This window comes from Vulpes lagopus, chromosome 19, assembly GCF_018345385.1.
Source record: "Vulpes lagopus strain Blue_001 chromosome 19, ASM1834538v1, whole genome shotgun sequence".
In the NCBI taxonomy this organism is placed as follows: domain Eukaryota; kingdom Metazoa; phylum Chordata; class Mammalia; order Carnivora; family Canidae; genus Vulpes; species Vulpes lagopus.
Genome location: NC_054842.1, coordinates 28228099 through 28245346, shown reverse-complemented (window position 1 = coordinate 28245346; position 17248 = coordinate 28228099). Strand labels below are relative to the sequence as shown.

The following is a 17248-nucleotide window of genomic DNA, read 5'->3' as shown; positions in this document are numbered from 1 at the left end:
CATTTCATAAAACATGTTTATGAGAAGGGAGTTGAGTTCACTCATTTTTGAGCAAACATTTCATAAACACCTTTTCTTTCCAAAGGCTGGGGAAAGATTTTCTCTAATAGAAGAATCATCAAATTATATCACCTGAAAGGGATAGGTACTGCCCATGATACCCCAACATTTCTGGTAATTTTTTTAAGTTTAAATTTTAGGTAGTTAGTTTACAGTGCAATATTGGTTTCTGAAGTAGAATTTGGTAATTCATCACTTACATACAATACCCAGTGCTCATCATAATAAATGTCCTCCTTAATACCCATGACCCAATTACTCCAACAACTCTCAGTTGGTTCTCTATCATTAAGAGTCTTTTATTGGGGGGATCCCTGGGTGGGTGAGCAGTTTAGTGCCTGCCTTCAGCCCAAGGCGTGATCCTTGGGTCCTGAGATCAAGTTCCACATAGGGCTCCCTGCATGGAGCCTGCTTCTCCCTCTGCCTGTGTCTTTGCCTCTCTCTCTCTCTCTCTCTCTCTCTGTGTGTGTGTGTGTGTGTGTGTGTCTCATGAATAAATAAATAAGATCTTTAAAGGAAAAAAAGAGTCTTTTATTGGGATGCCTGGGTTGCTCAGCGGTTGGGTGCCTGCCTTCAGCTCAGGTCCTGATCACGGGATCTGGGATCAAGTCCCACACTGGGCTCCCTGCAAGGAGCTGGCTTCTCCCCCTGCCTATGTCTCTGCCTCTCTCTCAGTCTGTATCTCTCATGAATAAATAAATAAATATATTTTTAAAAAAGAGTCTTTTTTCCTCTTACCTTTTTTTTCTTTCCTGCCTTACCATATGTTCATCTGTTCTCTTTCTTAAATTCCATATGAGTAAGATCATATGGTATCTGCCTTTCTCTGACTTATTTCACATAGCATAATATAGCTCCATTCATATCATTGCTAGCAGCAAGGTCTCTTTTTTATGGCTGAATACTATTCCATTGTATATATATGCCACATCTTTTTTTTTTTCCACTACAAAATAATTTATTACAACATACGGCTTCAGCGAAGGCAATGTACAAGCACACACACTCAGGAGTATCCCCTACCCCAACTAGGGGACCCTTTTCTTCTCCCTTGCCTTTCAGACCTCTTCTATCAAATCATTCAGATATTGGATCTCCTTGGCCAAAGAATCTGTCCTCTCTTTCAGAGCCTCATGCTTCTTTTCCTGCTCTTTACCCTTGTCATTGAGGGTCTCCTGCTCTGCCCTCTTCTTCTGGCGATACCTAGTGGCTGCTGTCTTGTTCTGCTCCATTTTTTTCAGCTTTTTATCTAGCTTCTCAACCTTTACTTTTGCTGCTCCAGGAGGGTCATAAGGTTTGGGGCGGGCAGAACCACAGAGGGAACCTAGAGACAGCAGGCTCCTATTTGAAGAGCCCCTAGAGGTAGAAGGGCTATGCTGGGGGACCCAAAATAGGACTCAGGACTCAAACAGATGCCAGTATCATTATGAGGGGGCATCCTCCTCCTTTATGCACTGAGGGATCATGATAATGTAAGCAGTAGAGTCTGACTTTCTATCTCCTCCAGAGATAGTCACTTCACTGCCTATCTCTAAACTAAAAGAATGATTCGGAGTGGAGGAAAGGGCCCCTGGGGAGAGTGGAAGTGGTTGCAGTAAGGTAAAGAAGGCAAATGGACAATCTGGTCTGTTTTTGGTGAACTTTCTGGAAGATGGCCAATTGGATTCACAGTCTGGGGTTAGAGGGGGGGGTCTCCTTATTAGTCTCCTGGACTAGGGGGTCAAAGAGATCACATGTGTCATCCAATGTGGCCAAAAGCTCTTCTGGCATGACTTCCAGGTCATCCATACTGAAAAGAGAATCAAAATCAAACCCCTTCAGATCCCTTTTCTCCACCATCCAATCTGCTCTGGAGAAGGAATCTTCCTTGCGATTGTCTGAGGCACTGACCAACCCATCCACACAGCCAGCCATTCTGAGGAGCCCACCTTAGCCTTGTTGCTGGAGAACCCATGAGGTTTGAAGTGCTTTGCCACCTCCAGGTAGTCCTGAGACCTAGGCTTTCCTCAGCCCCTAAACAGAACTAGTCGAAGGGGTACATGGAGTTGCCTACCAACACCTCGTTGCTCAGGAAACTCATCTCAGCCATGTGGCAGGACTGGAATGAAGGAATGTGCTTCATTAGAAGGTGTCTTTGTGGGTTACAGAGATGCTCCTGCTGGATGCTATGAAAAGCCCATTGGCTTAAGCCGCTAGGGGGTTAGGGGGTGCTGCTGCAGGGCCTGGTGCTGCTGTCTCCCCTGCAAAGGCCAATGCTGCCCGCAGGCACCGCTGCCTCTAATACACCAAGGCAGCCTCCGATCCTGTGGGACTGGAGGAGGGAAGGCATGCACTTGCCAGAGGGATCTGCATTTACAGACGGGAGGAAGAGAAACGCCACATGTTCTTTATCCATTCATTAGTCCATGAACATTTGGGCTCTCTCTGTAGTTTGGCTATTGTTGATGATGCTGCCATAAACACCGGAGTACATGTGTCCCTTCCAATTTGTATTTTTGTATCCTTTAGGTAAATCCCTAGTAGTACAATTGCTGGATCAAAAGGTAGTTCAATGTTTGACTTTTTGAGGAAGCTCCATGCTGTTCTCTAGAGTGGCTGCACCAGTTTGCATCCCTCCTGGTAATTCTTTAACACCACCACATAATTGACAATTATCTTGCTGATGATGGATTCCATACAGCACAGCAATGTTCCACAAGGAGACTCTAGCATTGCTTCACTCAGGGTAAAGCAATTATTTTCAGCCTTTATTTCAACAAGCCAAGCAGACTTAGACCTATTTCTGGAATAGGTGTTTTTGTTCAAAATACGAATAGCACAGAATATTAGCTTAGGTGGGCACCAAAGAACAATCTCTCCCAGTTAAGAAAATTCTCAATATAAAACGCTTTGCATTTGCAGTGGGACCAAGAACCATTTTCTTTAAGATCTGCAGCGCACAAAAGAGTTCCTTCTCACAGCTCCTGCCTTCCATCAACAGAAAAACTGCGGACTTAAAGTTTATTTTGTTGCAGAATTAGATTATTTATGAAATTTAAAAATGTAATTTATGAGCCTTTATTTTTCTCCCCCTACCCACTAATCCTTACTGTGGTGACACAGCTAGTAGTAGGATAGATAATGGAGAAGGGGGGAGAAAGGGTGCAGAAATGGATAAGTAAAAGCTTTGTCAACAAGTGCTTTAAAAATTAAAAAAAAGAAAAAAAGATTTTATAAAATCCATCAATTGTTTTTGATAAAATCTCTAGTTAAAATTACAATATGAGTAAATTTGTTCAGCATAAGAGTATTTATGAAGAGCAAATAACAAATCTCTCAATAAGTGATGAAAAATTAGACCTTATAGTCAGAAAAAAATGCAAGAATATTTTCTTCCACAACATGAACACATAAGTGATTTGTATTTTCTCTCAAGCTATTTCCTGTCTTTTCATCCTCTAACAGCATCTTTCAAAGACGGAAGTTATTCATTTTGGTAAAATCTAATTGATCAAATTCTTTTATGGATTGTGTTTATAGTATTCTAAGAAATCTTTGCCCAACCAAAGGTCGCTAAGATTTTCTATTTTCTTCTAGAAGTTTTATAATTTTAGATTTCACACTTAGCTCTATACTCTTTGTCATTAATCATTGTATATAACAGAATGTATGGATTAATATTTACTTTTGCATATGTATATCCAAATATTCCAGCATAATTTGTTGAAAAGACTCTTCTTTCTCATATGAATTACCTTTTCACCTTTGTAAGAATCAATTGATCAATTGAATATATATATTCATATATACATATATATGTCTATTCTTGGATTCTTTCTTCTGTCTCATTGATTTGTCTATCTTTATGCCAATACCACACTCTCTTGATTATTGTAGCTTTATAATAAATCTAAAGTCAGTGTAAGTCCTTTAGTTTTGTTCTTAACAAATTTAATTTGACTATTCTTGATTCTTTGCATTTCCACATAAATTTTAGAATCAGTTTGTCAATTTTCATTCAAAAAATTACTAGATGGGATCCCTGGGTGGCTCAGTGGTTAAGCGCCTGCCTTCAGCCCAGGGCATGATCCTGGAGACCCAGGATCGAGTCCCACACCGGGCTCCCTGCATGGAGCCTGCTTCTCCCTCTGCCTGTGTCTCTGCCTCTCTCTCTTTCTCTCTCTGTCTCTCATGAATAAATAAATAAATAAAAATCTTAAAAAAAATTAGTAGAGTTTTTATTGGAATTCTGTTAAATCGATAGATCAATTTGGAAAGAATTGACATCTTAAAAAAGATTGAATCTTTTGATCTGTGAACACAGTTATCTCATTATTTATTTAGATCTTTAATTTCTCTTAGCAATGTTTTGTAGCCCTCTGCATACAGGTCTTGTATATCTCTCATGACCTTTATGCCGAAGTAATTCATATATTTGAAACTAATGTAAATTGCATTTAAAAAAAATCTCTACTTGTTATTTCAGGTATAACTTTTTAAATTAAAGTATAATTAACATAAAATAAAACTCACAAAGTTTAGATGTACAATTCAGTTAGTTTTAAAAATAAATAGTTATGTAATCAATAAGATAGACTATTACCAACACCACTGAAAGTTCTGTTGTGTCCATTTGCAATCCCCTACACTGGCCTTAGGTTTCTGGCTACCACTGATATTTTTTCTATCATTATACTTCCTAGAATACAATGTAAATGGAGTCAGATAGTATGAGCCTTCTGTGTCTGGTTTATTTTACTGGCTTTTGGAATCCATTAATATTGTTGGTATGTAAGTATTTTGTTCTATTATGCCCGAATACTATTCCGTGTGTACTACAATTATTTATTCATTTCCATGTTGATGGATGTTTGGGTTGTTCCCAGTTTTGGGTTATGATGAATAAAGCTACAATGAATTCTGTGCACAAGTCTTTGTATGGACAGATGCTTTAATTTCTCTTTAAACACCTAAAACTGGATGCTGCTGGAGCTCCACCAGTTGTTTTACCAGAGAGAAGTTATAAAAATTGTTGGGGGAGCCAGGGTGGCTCAGCGGTTTAGCGCTGCCTTCAGTCCAGGGCATGATCCTGGAGACCCAGGATCGAGTCCCATGTCGGGCTCCCTGCATGGAGCCTGCTTCTCCTCTCTGTGTCCCTGCCTCTCTCTCTCTCTCTCTCTCTCTCTCTCTCTCTGTCTATGAATAAATAAATAAAATCTTTAAAAAAATTGTTAACTAGGTCATTGAAAAGGCAAAAGGTGATCACTATGAGACTTCCCTCTCTGGCACATGTAAGGATATTAGAAGTCTCAGCTTTATCTTAACAAGTGAAAGAAACTCAAAAGACTGAAATAACTTTCTCTTTTAGGATCTATACAAGAGATGAGTGAGGATGCAGGGCAAACTGCTGCCCTCAAGATTAGAGCGACGGATAGGTGAATACATGGAATCAAGGCTTACCAAAGCAGAGACTCGTGAATGGAAACACCCAGGAAACAGGTGCCACGGTAGGAAAACCGATTTGTGGTTTTTTTTTAAGATTTTATTTATTTATTTATTTAAGAGAAAGAGACAGACAGAGGATGAGCAGGAGGAGGAGGCCAGAGGGAGAGAAAGCAGACTCCCCGCTGAGCAGGAAGTCTGACATGGGGCTCAATCCCAGGATCCCAAGATCATGAGTGAGCACCCAGGTGCCCCCAAAAACCTGATTTGTAATTGATGAATTGCTAGAGTCTCAGTGGGAATGACTCTGAGAATTAAAAACTCCAGAAGGATCCATTGTAGGTGGGCCCCACAATAACGTGAGATGTACCTCCAGGAACACAGTAAATACCAAAGAAAGACCCTTCAGCTTCTGGCAAGTGGAGGGGAAAAGAAAGCATCTTGTAATACACTAGAACACAGCTTTTCTTAACAAGGCGCCTAACCTCAGGAGAAAGTAGTTAACCAGAGCCTAACCTGCTGGGATATTATCAGAGGCTAACTGACCTTGAAGAAGGAAATGCCCAATTCCAGTCCACTTTAGCAATCCTGACCCACTTAAGAGAGGAGAAAAAACTGAGAAGCACAGTCCAGAGGCATAAGTTCACCTAAAAAATTGAGACCTAATCAGATTACAGAATGCTTCCCCTTTTCCCACATCTCACTACCACATTACAGAAGGCCTAGCAACAGCAGCACCATTTGCCCATGATACCATGTATGATCATCAAGAAAAAATTACCAGGCATACCAAAGGGCAAAAAACACAATCTGAGTCAGACTAAGGCAGCATCAGAACCAGACATGACAGGAGTATTGGAATTATCAGACCAGGAATTTAAAATAACTGTAATTAATATGTTAGGAGCATCCTCCAATACTGCAATATGGTGGGGTATTCATCACTGTACTATAAATGGCAGAGGACAGAAGAATTAAAAACAGCTAGAGGGGCACATGGGTGGATCAGTCAGTTAGGCAGCCAGCTCTTGATTTCAGCTCAGGTTATGATCTCAGAATCCTAGAATAGAGCCCTGCATCAGGCTCCATGTTCAGTAGAGAGTCTGCTTAAAGATTCTCTTTCTGGGACCCACCTGGGTGGCTCAGTGGTTGAGTGTCTGCCTTTGGCTCAGGGCCTGATCCCAGATTCCCAGGGTTGGTCCCACATCTGGCTTCTTGCATGGAGCCTGCTTCTCCTCCCTCTGCCTCTGTGTCTGCCTCTCTTCCTGTGTCTCTCATGAATAAGTAAATAAAATCTTAAAAAAAAAAAAAAAAAGATTCTCTCTTTCTCTCTCCCTTTCCCCTCCCCCACTAGCTCCCTCTCTCTTTCTCTCTGAAAGAAAGAAATAAACCTTTAAAAATAACTATAGCTACAATAATTTGTTACATACAATATAAAAATGTAAATTGTAAATCAATGATTACAAAAAATGTAAATCAAAACCAAAATGAGGTGGGGTGAATAAAAGGGGAGAGTTTTTGTATGCAATCAAAGTTGTTATCAGCATAAAATATACTGAGATATCTGTAAGATATTTTATGTAAGCCTCATGTCAACCACAAAGAAAAACCCTACAGTACATAAAAGATAAAGAGGGAGATTGAAAGCATGCCACTACAGAAAATCATCAAAGGAAGAAAGCAAGAGAAGAAAGGAACAAAAGAACTACAAAAGAACCAGAAAACAGTAAGACTGGCATTAGTAAATCCTTACCTATCAATAATTATTTTAAATTTGAATAGGTTAAATTCTCCAACTAGAAGACAATGTGGCTGAATTGATCTTTTTTAAAAAGCAAATGCTGAGTGAAATAAGTCAATCAGAGAAGGACAAACATTATATGGTCTCATTCATTTGGGGAATATAAAAAATAGTGTAAGGGAATAAAGGGGAAAGGAGAAAAAATAAGTGGGAAATATCGGAAAGGGAGACAGAACATGAAAGACTCCTAACTCTGGGAAATGAACTAGGGATGGTGGAAGGGGAGCTGGGCGGGGGGTGGGGGTGAATGGGTGATGGGCACTGAGGTGGGCACTTGATGGGATGAGTACTGGGTGTTATTCTATATGTTGGCAAATTGAACACCAATAAAAAATAAATTTATTTTAAAAAAAGCAAACCTAAGCCCCAAACTATATGCTATATGCAAGAGACTCACCTCAACTTTAATGACACACATTGGTTCAAAGTGAAAGGATGGAAAAAGATATTCTACACAAAGGGAAATTAAAAGAGAACAGGGTTAACTATACCTATATCAGTCAAAATAGACTGTAAGCTAAAAACTAAAACAAGAGACAACGTAATATACAATAATAAATGAGTTAATTCGGGATCCCTGGGTGGCTCAGCGGTTTGGCGCCTGCCTTTGGCCCACGGCGCGATCCTGGGGTTCTAGGATCGAGTCCCACGTCAGGCTCCCGGCCTGGAGCCTGCTTCTCCCTCTGCCTCTCTCTGTCTTTCTATCATGAATAAATAAATAAAATCTTTAAAAAATAATAAAAATAAATGAGTTAATTCATTAAGAGGATATAACAACTGTAAATATATTATGTGCCCAACATTAAGACATCTGAATATATTAAGCAAATAACAGATCTTAAAGGAGAAATAGACAATACAATATTAGTATTCAATCTACTTCAATTGAAGTAGAGGACTTCAATACTCCACATTCATTAATGAATAGATCATTTAGACAATAAAGAATGAAATATGAGCCCAACTTTGTGCCACAACAGCAGCATGTCTGACTCCAAGAAAGAAACATGAGAAGTGAACTGCACATTACACATAATGGACCTAACACATATGCATTCCATCCAACAGCAGCAGAGTACACATTCTTCTTAAGCACACATGACAAACTTGTCAGAACAGATCATATGTTATTTCACAAAACAAATGTTAGCAAATCTTGAAAGATTAAAATCATGCCAAATATCTTATCTTACCAAAAGGTATGAAACTAGGAATTGGGATCCCTGGGTGGCACAGCGGTTTAGCGCCTGCCTTTGGCCCAGGGCGCCATCCTGGAGACCCGGGATGGAATCCCACGTCGGGCTCCGGGGGCATGGAGCCTGCTTCTCCTCTGCCTGTGTCTCTGCCTCTCTCCCTCTCTCTCTCTCTCTCTCTCTCTCTCTTTGTGACTATCATAAAAAAAAAAAAAAGAAACTAGGAATCAATGGCAGAAGAAAAATTGGAAACTTTACAAATATGTAGAAAATAAACAACATATTCCAAATAATTGGTTAAAGAAGAAATCAAAGGGTAATTTAAAAAATACCTTGAAACAAACAAAAGGGAAATATAATATAGCAAAACTTCTGTGATGCAGCAAAAGCAGTTCTAACAGGGAATTTTAAAAAATATTTTATTTATTTATTTGAGAGAGAGCAAGAGCAGGCGAGAAAGAGAGCATAAGTGGGAGAAGGGGCAGAAGGAGAGGGACAAGCAGACTTCCTGCTGAGCAGGGAACCCAATGAGGGGCTGGATCCCAGAACCCTGGGATCATGACCTGAGCTGAAGGCAGACTCTTAACCAACTGAGCCACCCAGGTACACCTTAAAGGGAATTTTATAACAATAAATACCACATAGGAAAAAAGGAAGATACATATTTTTTAAACCTTAATTTTATATCTCAAGGAAAAAGAACAAACTAAACCCAAAGTTAGCAGAAGGAAGAAGATAACAAAGATTAGAACAGAAGTAAATACATAGTGGGAAAAAAGTAGAAAAGATCAACAAAACTAAGCATAGATTTTTTAAAAGATTAGATTTGTTAATTGCAAAATTAACAAAACTTTAAACAGATTTTCTAAGAAAACAAAAGGATTCTAAATAAAATTATAAGTAAAAGAAGAGTCATTGCCACAGAAATACAAAGGATCATAAGAGACTACTATAAACATAAGAGAACTGCTATGAATTATGAATTACAAACCAACAAAGTGGACAGTCTAGATGAAAAGAATTAATTCCTAGAAACATACAACTTCATGAGACTGAATCATTAAGAAATAGAGAATTTGAACAGGCCAATAATTACTAATTGAAAGAGATTGAATTAATAACTTCACAACTCAGAAAAGCTTAGGACCAGATGCCTTCATGAGTGAATTTTACTAAACATTTAAAGAATAATTAATGACAGGGGTACTGGGTGGCTCAGTTGGTTAAGCATCTGACTCCCAATCACAGCTCAGGTCTTGATTTCAGGATCATGAGTTCAAGTACTGCTTTGGGCTCCATGCACCCCACCCCCACCAAAAAAATGAAAGGAAGGAAGGAAGGAAGAAAGAAAGAAGAAGAAAGAAGAAGAAAGAAAGAAAGAAACAATCCTCAAATTGTTCCAGAAAGTTGAAAAGAGAAAACTTCCACTCATTTTACAAGGCTAGAATTACCCTAATACAAAAACCAGGCAAGGACACTCAAGAAAAGAAAACCATAGGCCAATTTTCCTGATGAATACAGATGCAAAAATACTCAACAAAGTGCTAGCAAAATATATTCAACAGTACTTGACCATATAACACAATTAAGTGAGATTTATTCCTGGGATGCAAGAGTATTTCAACATATGGAAATTGATGTGATATACCATGTTAATAAAATGAAATATAAAAATCACATGATCAATCTAAATATATGCCAAAAGGCATTTGACAAAATTCAACATCCTGATAAAAAAGAACTCTCAAAAAAAAAAAAAAAAACTCTCAACAGAGTAGGTTGAGTAGGGAAAATACCTCAGCATAATAAAGGCCATATATGTCAAACCCACAGCTGATCCTACTTAATGGTGAAAAGCTGAAATCTCTAAGATCAGGAACAAGACAAGGGTGCCCACTATTAATATCCTATTCAACACAGTACTGGAAGTCCTAATCATAGCAATTAGGTAAGAAAAGGAAATCAAAGAAGATGCTGAGAGCATAGAGGATTTTGCTGATGATTGAGTTCCAGAAGATATATTAAGAGGCTTAGGGGCTTTGGAGACAAGTAGAAGTATATGCGCTACTAAAGCAAGCACAAGAGACAGGAGGAAGAAGAGATAGAAGCGTTATGGGGTACGAGCTTTATGAGGGTAAGAGTCCAGCTAATCTTGGAATACTTAAAAGTCATGCTTTCTATGGTAGCTAATGTGGAAAGGACTATAGCACATGACAGAAAACCCCAGAAGACTCTGAAGCAAGGAGTAGTAGTGAAGCTTTCAGCTGGGGATGAAGGTCTTGCTAGAGCATCAAGAGCACTAGCCCTGTAATCACTCTTGCCAATGGTATTACTAGAGCTAGGAAGGGGCCACTCAGGACTTCTGTATACTTCCACTATCTCTTGCTCCAAAAGATGTTATAGACTTTTGTTCAATATAAAACAAATGACATTAAGTCATTTTGCAAATCTAGAGCATTATGTGTAAAATAACCAAGCTTATTTACTTTTTGCTGGTATTAATGAATGAATAGATTTGGCTCCTTAACAATCATAGATTTATATTCTGAAATGTGGAACCACCATAGTTCTATTAAAAGCAACATTAATAGAACCAATATGTTAGATTATGACTGACCCTAGCAAGACTCTAGCTGAATCTTTCATTCAGAAACAAGTGGTATCTGGGATGCCTGGGTGGCTCAGCCAGTTAAGTGTCAGACTTCAGGTCAGGTCATAATCTCAGGATCCTAGGATCCATCCCTGCATCAGGCTCTGCTCAGCAGGGAGTCTGCTTGTCCCTCTCCCTCTCCTTCTCCTCTCCCCTCACTCATGCTCTCTCTCAAATAAATAAAGTCTTCAAAAAATAAAAGAAATGATGGGTTTCTTTCAGAGAAGTGAAAACATGCATGCTTGGGCTACAGACTCCTGATCCCTTACCCTCTACATCCAATTTAAACAAAACCCCATTCCCATATTTTAGTGACAGGTTTGTATCAATCTCTCCATACATAAAATGAGGGAAATGGTATCAACCTATAAATGAAGCAGTGAAAGAACTACTGTATTTATTTCCTTTTAAATTGACTCAAATCTTGTTCTGGGCCCCTATATCCTTGGATTGGTGGATAATTCACTATTAGTTGCTGGTGGGGTAACCCCTTTCAGAGAGGAAAGCAGAAGCAATGTGATCTCCATGATAGCTGAAAACAAGAGAAGAGGCTTTCAACTCCAGATGCTTATATTTACCTTTCACATCCTCATGTCCAAAACCCAGTGGTCACTCATGGTCTGGAAGCTCCACTTGAGAGCTCTATGTGGGTATGGAATTCTTTGTCTTGGCAGGGAGCATGAGCTCAGGGTTCTATCTTCCTGCGAATTAAACAAAATAAAAAATAAAAGCCCATTTTTCTAGGAAAAGACTGGTAGTTTTACAGCCATGGTAACAAGTAAACACCAGAATAGGTTTTAAACGTTTTTGATCAATGGCTACTGGATTCAATGACCACACACTTCTGAAGTCTCGTGCTTTGGGAATCAGCCAATATGTGGTTGACTCCCTCCAGTGAACCTCCTGACGCTAAGGTCAATCCACTCCTACCCCTGAAAACAACACAACCCACAAACACCAAAATCCCATGTGAGATCAGTGGGTTGAATTATTTAGTGAGATCTTACCTGACTAGTGGATCTCTCCCTTAAAAAGTAAGCAGTAAATTCAGCTTTTTGGCTTTATATAGTGAAAGGTGCTTTCTACCTTCAACTCCTTCTACATACACCATATGCAAAGAGTTGCTTTCTCCTGCTTCAAAGCCTTTTTCAGTCTAGAAAAAGCCTCTGTCTTTCCCCTACTATTACCTTCTAGCAAAATTCCCAAATCAAATGTCATGAAGAGGAAGGGATGGTATCAAATTGAGTAGAGTACACCCCACCTATACAAATCTAAATTAAAGCATTTCAAAGACATTGTGTGTCCCAAAGACATTTCTTGGTGGATAGGGTTGGAATTTCTGCTTTATATCCATTCTTTTCTTCCCTAACTGCTCCTCAAAGGCATATGACATAATGTCTTCAGTGAATTTAGGCTCCAACAAAGATGTGAAGATCCTTTGATTTAAAGCAGCTTTTGATTTTAGCTTTGCTAAAAATCATAAAAGTAAAAAATAAATTAAAACCCCAGAATTATTCAGGGCCTGAACAGTTGCTTAAAGTGGTAGAAGTAACAAGTGTAGGAAGAACAAACACAAATTAATATTTTAACATATCACATAATTGAATCTTATTAATTTGGACTTTATTAAATTCAGAATTAGTAATAATTTAGACACATGTCATGAAGAAGAAAATAGTTTAGGGAAAAAACATGTTATTTAACAAATTGTATTTATATACAATTTATTATCTGATTACAAATGATTCTTATCTATTCATTAAGGTTTGTCTAAGTAAGCGCTATTAGAGTATTATGTTCTTAGTTCAGACGATATATATATATATATATATGCCATTTTTTGATGAATCCCCCAAATGAAAATGAAACAAAATTTACAACATATATATATGTTGATATATAATATCAAGTGATATTATATATCAGTGATATATATATATATATATATCACATACAACTACCTTAGTTTCAATCCTCTTTTCTGCCTAGTTGTGCTCCCCACAGGGGCTCTGAATAGTAACTCCAACTGAGGGAGTCTTGCTCCTGCCTAAGAATGCTGTCTCATGGAAAGGAATTAGGCACATATTACCCTAACCATGATATGGAGTAATACCAATTAAGAACCGGATGAAGGATCCACAGATGATAAATGCAATATGAAGTTCAGGGAGAGTTATCCTTGAGAGCTGGACAAATCAGGGAGGTGGGACTGGAATTGCCATTTGTTGGGACGGTAAAGGCTGGAGAAGTGGAGGAAAGGTATGAGGCACTCTGGGGAAGCAAAAGGAAATCATCACAGGGCAGAAGAGAAAGTATTTGAAATGAGAAAGTATTTGAAATGGGGAAGCAAAAGGAAATCATCACAGGGCAGAAGAGAAAGTATTTGAAATGAGTATTTGAAAAGAGAAAGAATTTGCCATCAGTGCCTAGGTGGCAAAGTTAAGTGTCCAACTCTTGATTTTGACTCAGGTCATGATCTCAGGGTCATGAGATCAAGCCCCATGTTGGCTCCACACTCAGCAAGGAGTCTGCTTAGCCCTGTCTATCCCTCTCCTTCTGCCACTCCTCCACCCTGCAGGTGCACCCATGCACAGGCTTTCTCTCTCTCAAATAAATAAATCTTAAAAAAAAAGTCTATGAAATGAAACCATCAGCTAAAGAGCAGATTCTTCAATGGGTTGATACAATATTGCATTGCTGTTTTATTTTCATCCTTTTCTAAAACCGTCACCAACACATTTTCTACCCCCATTCTCAGGGCCATCATTACCACCATCACTATCACTGTGGTGAACACATACATACATGCCCAGAGACACCCACACACTTCAATTACTTTATCTTTTAATTCTTGCTTTGGAATAGAACCAAAATCATTTGAATCATTTGTGATGTTTTGTTTTCTTTTAAAGACTTAATGATGAGAACTGTTTAACTTGATCTCTGTTGTTGTGGTTCCCCGCTCAAATATTTCGAAACCCCACAAATATAGTATCTTCCACATATGCACACTCCAGATTCAAAATTTCTCAGTCCGCAAGGAAAATACAGGCCACTATATTATGTCAGAGTAATTGTTCTAGCATCTTACCAACATGGTGTTCTTTTTGTCATTTCTGTGGCACAAAATATACAATCTTCACATTCATTGCTTTATTTATCAATTCAGCAAATATTTATTTAGACCCTACTATATGCCAGACACAGGTCCTGCAATAAAAAGTAAAACATAACAGAATCCCTGCTTTGTAAAGTGTTTGGTGTTGGAGAAGAGGTAGACTTTGTGTTGGTTAACTGTCATTATCTCTTGCCACATAATAAATTACTTCCAAACTCAGTGCTTTAAAGTTACAGTGATTCTTTATTATCTCAGACAATTTATATGAGTCAGGATTTTAGAAATGGTTTCAGTGTGGTTCCAGTCTAGGTTTCTCAAGAGTCAAGATGTTAGCCAGATGAAGGCACAGCTGGAGATGGAAGATATGCCTCCAAAATGGCTCAATCACATAGCTATTGGCAGAAGGTTGCCTAAGTGACCTCGTGACATGGTAGCTGGCTTCCCCAAGAATGAGTGATCCAAGACAGCAGGGCAAAAATAGAAATGTCTTCCATGCTTTCACCTAAGAAGTCACGTGCAGTAATTTCCACATTATACGAGGTTCCCTAGGTCATCCTCAGTCAATACAGGAAAGCACTACACAAGGCACAAATACACAGAGGTGGGAATCAAGAGCACGGGACATCTTGGAGACTGGCTACCAGACATTAATAAAAGGATAACTCAAATAAATGCAAAATTACAACTACATGAAAAAGGTCCTTACAGTCTACGTCAAAGATATATTTTAGTCTTTGTTCTAAGATTATTGAGACTCCATTAAGACATTCTAAGTAGGGGTACTAAGCTTATATTTTGAAAAGATCACTCCATGAGTTCTTCTTTGGGCAGTACAGCAAACTGGGCATTCCACTGTCATGAAATGGGGAGGTAAATTATAACATATATTTTTTAATGCATTGCTGGGCTCATATAGAAGTACGAAAGATACCTAAGGACCAGAAAAAATTAAAAGAGTAAGTTAAAATTACAGAAGTAAGCAATGGACAAAGGCTAGTGCTTCTGGGAGAAAAAGCCAATTTCAGGAACCTGGAATTTAGAGGACTCATGGCTAGCTGATTCAGAGAACAGGAGAGAAGCCCTCGACCATGTCGGAAGTCCATTACAGGGCCCTTGAGGAAAAGTCTGTGTACTTGCAGAAGAAGCCAATATGGGAAGGAGTTTTTTCTGCTCCTCTTTTATGTGGAAAAAAATTATGAAAATAATAACAGACTTGCTGAGAAATGATTACTGTAGGCTTACTCCAGTGTGGGTCTGGAATTCAGGTTTATACTATCACTGCCTCTGTAATCCCCAGACCTAGAAGTTAAAGTGGTTCCATGCTGATGGTTCCATGTGATACTCAGCCAAAGCAAATGCAAATTCTTTCTGAATATTGCACAAGAATAGAAATACTGGAGCACCTGGGTGGCTCAGTGGTTGAGTAGCTGCCTTTGGCTCAGGACATGATCCCAGGGTCCTGGGATCAAATCCCGCATCAGGGTCCCTGCAGGGAGCCTGTTTCTCCCTCTGCCTATGTCTCTGCCATTCTCTCTCTCTCTGTGTCTCTCATGAATAAATAAAATCTGTAAAAAAGGAACAGAAATATTAATTTTAGACTTTATTATGTTGAGCATACATATTATATTTTTAAGAGTAGTCCCTTAAAAGATAGAAAGTACATAATTTCTTAAGTAGTAGAAGGGAATAAATGGAATTTTAAAAAATGATTATACCACAGGAAGAATACAATACTATCTTTATAACATATGCAGAATGAATTACATTTCTTAGGTTAATGCTGGTTGTCTTTGAATCCATACAATTTAGTGGTTAAGAAGATGGACTCTGGAAGATAGCCTCGGTTCAAATCCTACCCCCAATACTTACAAGCTATGTGATCTCAAACAAGCCATATATTTCCCTTGTTCCTCAGCTTTCTCATCCGTAAACTAGGGGTTATAACAGTATATCTTATAGAGGTTCAATGCATTAATAAATGTGAAGTTCTTTTTTAAAAAAGATTTATTTACTTATTTTAAAGAGAATATGTGTATGGATATGGGAATGGGAGAAGGAGCAGAAGTAGAGAATTTTTAAGCAGACTCCCCACTGAGTCTGGAGCCTGACCTCAGGCTCAGTCTCAGGACCCTGAGATCATGACCCGAGCTGAAACCATGAGTCAGGGGTTCACCTGACTGAGCCACCCAGGTGCCCCGAAATATAAAAGTCTTAAAACAAAAAAAAAAAATCTAAGAAAAAAATTCTTAGAACATAGAGAGTATTTACAATGTTCCTAAGATTTATGTTTAAAAAAAGAATATTTTTATTTGCTTGTTTACATAAAATATATCTGTGGAAGTTTCACAAATCCACTAATAAACCTATGAGGAATAGAGGTTAGACAGACTTACCACTGTAAACTTTTTATTCCTTTTGATTTTTGATCCATGTACATTTACTATCTATTTAATAGTTAATTTAGAAATATATATATAGCTAATATATTTTAAATAAATTACAAATTTTAAAAGTTCACTTATGTATTAGAATAGGCTAACTGCTATAATAAATAGACCCAGATTCCACAGAAATATATACATTGTTCGACTGTCCCTAGTTGCCATATCATTCCTTCTTGCTATTCTTCAACCTTACCTACATCTCTATAACCAGTCCTTTTATTAAACTCTCTTCAAATTACCCAATTTGAGTCTGTCATGTAAGTCTAAGAAAACTGAAAACCACCAATGTGATAAGTGATTGATGTGTCCTTTTTACCATTTCTTTGATGCAAGTCCCATGCTGACTGTCCATCTGCTGGGGTCTCTGGTGGTTAAAACGAAACACACCAAACTTTTTGGCTTAGCTATGATTTGCAGGTTTTCCCAGCTATTTTCCCCTTAAAAAAAACCCATAACATTGAACAATCACTCAGAAAATTTTAAGATTAAGACTGAGGCATTTTTGAGAGAGAGAGAGAGAGAGAGAGAGAGAGAAAGTGCATGAGTGGAGAGGAGCAGAGG

At 38.3% G+C, this 17248-nt stretch overlaps 1 pseudogene; it reads right to left on the bottom strand.

The window, feature by feature from the left end:
• Nucleotides 1–1088: 1088 nt before the first annotated feature.
• LOC121478508 lies at nucleotides 1089–2149 on the bottom strand (annotated as a pseudogene).
• Between the last annotated feature and the right edge of the window lie 15099 nt (nucleotides 2150–17248).